The sequence below is a fragment of the Saimiri boliviensis genome, chromosome 6, assembly GCF_048565385.1.
Source record: "Saimiri boliviensis isolate mSaiBol1 chromosome 6, mSaiBol1.pri, whole genome shotgun sequence".
Lineage (NCBI taxonomy): Eukaryota > Metazoa > Chordata > Mammalia > Primates > Cebidae > Saimiri > Saimiri boliviensis.
The window spans coordinates 52356900-52361753 of record NC_133454.1 but is presented as its reverse complement, the minus strand read 5'-3'; positions in this window follow the sequence as shown (position 1 = coordinate 52361753).

Here is a 4854-nt window from a genome sequence, read left to right as displayed (position 1 = left end):
AACGTCACCACACTGTATTGTAATAGCTATAATTAATTGTAGAAAAAAAGCAAACAATTCTATGAATCCATAGTGACAACCAAAAGAAAAAATAAAACTTTGCTGTTACTGAGAATATTTCACCACCTCTACTCTATAAATAGGAAACAAGCCATTACCTTGCCTATTTATTTATTTATTTATTTATTTTTTGAGACAGAGTCTTGCTCTGTTGCCCAGGCTGGAGTACAGTGGCACCATCTCGGCTCACTGCAACCTCCACCTCCTGGGTTCAAGATATTCTCTTGCCTCAGCCTCTCATGTAGCTGGGATTACAGGTATGTGCGACCAAGCTAATTTTTGTAGTTTTAGTAGAGACAGGGTTTCACCATGTTGGCCAGGCTGGTCTCAAATTCCTGACTTCAGGTGATCTACCTATCTCGGCCTCCTAAAGTGCTGGAATTACAGGTGTGAGCCACTATGCCTGGCTGACCTTGCCTCTTCAGAAAGAAGTGCAGTTCATCTCCACTGATGAGGGAGCTTTTCTTCATAGAATAACATCAGCTAAAATATACAAAAGGAATAGTAGAATTAGAACATCCTCATTCTGCAACTCTTCCAATGTAATAATTAATTCAGGCAAAGATCTTGAATGTATGTTATGTTCATCAGGTTGCCAGGGTGTCTTAAGATGTCAAGGGATCCCAATTCTGTTACTTGTTAATTACAAAGGGAAATAACCTACCTTTCCAACCAAAAGGTCTGCTTTTGTGTCCACCTTATGAAGTGAACAAACTAAGGATTGCTAATAGTGGGACAAGCAGGCACTCTGTACCTCCTGATATGGCATAATGTGAAGTTCTCAATTCATCTTTAAGTGTTCTTGGCCAGGTGCAGTGGCATATGCTTGAAATCCCAGCGCTTTGGGAGGCTTAGGCAGGAGAATCACTTGAGGCCAGGATTTCAAGACCAGCCTGAGCAACATATCAAGATCCCCAAGATCCCCATCTCTACAAAAAATAAAAAAGTTAGCCAGGTGTGGTGGTGCATGTCTGTAGCCCCAGCTACTCAGGAGACTGAGGTGGGAGGATCACTTGAGTCTAAGGGTTTGAGGCTGCAGTGAGCTACGATCGCACCACTGCACTCCAGCTGGGTGACAGAGCAAGACTCTGTCTCAGAAAACAAAACAAACAGAAAACACGCCAAAAAAAAAAAAAAAAAACCAAAAGCCAAAAACCAAAACCAAAACCAAAAACAAAACAAAACAAAACAAAACCAAACCTCACAGTAAATTAGAAGAAAGCTATATAAATTCGAAGAAGCTGATGTGAAATCCTGAATCCATGGGTCAATTCAGGAGGGATCATCTGGGGTGCAGGGAGCCCCCAAAAGTCAGTTTCTTTAGGTCTATTTCCTTGGGCCAGCCGAATTTCTCATGGAGAACATTCTTCTATTTTCAGTAAGATGGAAAGATGGTGAATTGAGGAGTCTTAACAATTTTTTTTTAATTTTTGAGTCGGAGTCTTGTTCTGCTGCCCAGGCTAGAGTACAGTGGCCTGACTGCAGTCTAACTCGTGGGCTCAAGCAATCCTTCTGCCTCAGCCTCCTGAGTAGCTGGGTCCACAGGTGCATGCCACCATACCTGGCTAATATTTGTATTTTTTGCAGAGACAGGTTCTCGCTGCATTGCCCAGGTTGGTCTCAAACTCCTGGGCTCAAGCAATCCTCCTGCCTTGCCTTCCCAAAGTGTTGGGATTGCAGGCATGAGCCGCTGTGCCCAGCCTCAAAATTGAATGTATAAAGTTTTCCTTAGTATAAAAACCTTGCCCCCCAACAACAATATCTAGTTTTCTCCAGGCCAGAGTCCCACTCTTTTACCCTTTCAGATAGAATAAGCATCTGGTTTTCTGCTGCTTTGGGGGTACCCAGCCAAGCAGAGCTGAAGAGAACAGCTGCTTCTCAAACAGACTCTCGACCAGCTGCCATATTTCTAGCCCCATTGCCCCCCACTCTTCCAGAAGAATGTTGATCCTAATGTCAGAGGCTTTGGAGAGCTGAGTAGTGAACATCAGGGGCCTTCCTGGCTTTGTCCACTGCAGCTTCAAAATGCATCTCAGGTGTGCCTGTCGCCACTGTTTGACCATTTGGAAGCTTTCCAGCTTCCAAAATGTTGTTATTTTTATCTCCTTTTCTATTTTCCCTGTGGGTTTATGCATTTTGTAAAAAGTGCACTTCAATGCCACGTTATTGAGATTTCAGAAAACAGCAGAGGCTAATGCATGCAATCAATCCACCATCCTTCACTGGATGTCAATCAGATACTCTTTAGTCTCTTTTCTCCATATACTAGTTTAAAAGTTACCCATTCTTTCTATTCATTTTATGGGTTATCCCTAAAATTTTAATATTCTTGTTTGACCTAACAAAGTCTAAAGGTAATCAATATCCCTATCTTCCTCCTGAATAATGCAAAGGCTGCTGAATGCTATAACTTTGATCTCTCCTTTCCCATTTCCAGGTTGCTTCAGTCTGATATTTTAATTCCTCATTATTATTATTTTGCTTTTGAGACGGAATTTCACTCTTGTTGCCCAGGGTGCAATGGTTTCAAGCAAGTCTGCTGTTTCAGCCTCCAGAGCAGCTCAGCTGGGATTACAGGCATGTGCTACCATGCCTGGCTAATTTTTTGTAGTTTTTAGTAGAGACAGGGTTTCACCATGTTGGCAAGGCTGGTCCTGAACTCCTGACCTCAGGTAATCCACCCTCCTTGGTCTCCCAAAGTGCTGTGATTCCTCATTACTTTTAACACCTCCTCCAAAGTACTCCCTATCAATAGATGTTTTTGAGCCCTCCCTACCATGTGATAAGCACTGGTCTAGGCAATGGGAATACAGTAGGAAATGAGACAAACTTGGCCAGGTGTGGGGTGGCTCACACCTGTAATCCCAGCACTTTGGAGGCCAAGGTGGGCAGATTGCTCGAGCCCAGGAGTTCGAGACCAGCCTGGAAAACATACCAAAATTGGGCTGGGCGCGGTGGCTTATGCCTGTAATCCCAGCACTTTGGGAGGCCAAGGAGGGTGGATCACTAGGTCAGGAGATCGAGACCATGCTGGCCAACATGGTGAAACCCTGTCTCTATGACAAATACAAAAAAATTAGCTGGACGTGGTGGTGCCCTGCAGGCTCTGTCTCTTGATAGTCCACGGGTTCAAGCAATTCTCCTGCTTCAGCCTTTCGAGTAGCTGAGATTATAGGCGCCTGCCACCATACCTGACTTTTTGTGTTCTTAGTAGAGACAGGGTTTCACCATGTTGGCCAGGCTGGTCTCGAACTCCTGGCCTGAAATGACCCACCTCTGCCTCCCAAAGTGCTGGGATTACAGGATTGAGCCACCAAGCGTGGCCTAGTAGTTCTTTCAGTGAGGATCTATGAGTGGCAAACTCTCTATCTTTCTCTAAAATTAACTTCTTCCTCTCAAACAATAGTTCACCTGAGTATAAGTCTTGGTTGACCATTTTAATTTCCCTTCAGTCTTTGGAAGGTACATTGATGATAAGTCTGTTACCAGTTTAATCATGCCCTGTGTGTAGATCATTAGTCTTTCTCTGTGGTTGATTTTAAGATATTCATTGCATTTAGTGTCTGCAGATTCACCGTGAGGTGTCCTCATTTGGTTGAGTGTTAATTTTTCCTACCAAGACTCAGGATGCTTCCTATACCTGAGGGCTCAGGTCACAGGTTTCTTCAATTTTTGAAATTTCTCAGCCATCATCTTTTGAATATTGCCTCTTCCACAGTCCCCGTGTTCTCTCTGTGGAAATCCTATAGGCATATATTGGACCTCCCATTCTGTCCTTCATGTCTCTTACCATCTATTCATACCCTTCTTTTTATACTTAATTTTTTTGAGAAAGAGTTTCACTCTGCCACCTAGGTTGGAGTGCAGTGGTGTGATCTCGGCTCATTGCCACTTCTTCCTCCCAGGTTCAAGTGATTCTCCTGCCTCAGCCTCCCGAGTAGCTGGCATTACAGGCATGTACCACCATGCCTGGCCAATTTTTGTACTTTTAGTAGAGACAGGTTTTCACCATGTTGACCAGGTTGATCTCAAACTCCTGACCTCAAGTGATCTGCCCACCTAGGCCTCCCAAAGTGCTGGGATTACAGGCATGAGCCAATAAATCCTCCTATTTGTTTATTTATTTATTGAGATGGAGTCTCACTCTGTTGCCCAGACTGGATTGCAGTGGCACAATCTCAGCTCACTGCAACCTCCGCCTCCTGGGTTCAAGTGATTCTCCTGCCTCAGCCTCCCGAGTAGCTGGGACTACAGGCATTCACCACCACACTTGGCTAATTTTTGTATTTTTAGTAGAGATACTGTTTCACCATATTGGCCAGGCTGATCTCGAACTCCTGACCTCGTGATCCACCTGCCTTGGCCTCCCCAAGTGCTGGGATTACAGGTGTGAGCCTGTGAGCCTGGCCTACTCCTTTTTATTTCTATGATTCTTTCTGTGTGGTTTTTCTAAGACTTACCTTCTAGTTTACTATTTCTCTCTCCAACTGTAGCTAAATGTGTTTCTTGACTATTATGAACAATGTTGCCATGAACATTAATGGATAAGTTTTTGTGTAGATGTATATTTCACGTCTTGGGTTTGTACCTAGGAGTAGAATTGTTGGGTCATAGGAGAACTCCTCCATGTTTAACCATTAATGAACTGTCAAACTATTTTCCAAAGAAACTGCACCATTGTATAGTACAATCCCACCAGCAACGTATGAGGGTAGAATCCCTGATTTTTAACTGATCATTGAGCTCAGAGCCATTCAAAACAAAGATGATAATTCCTAACCTTCCTTACAAGTA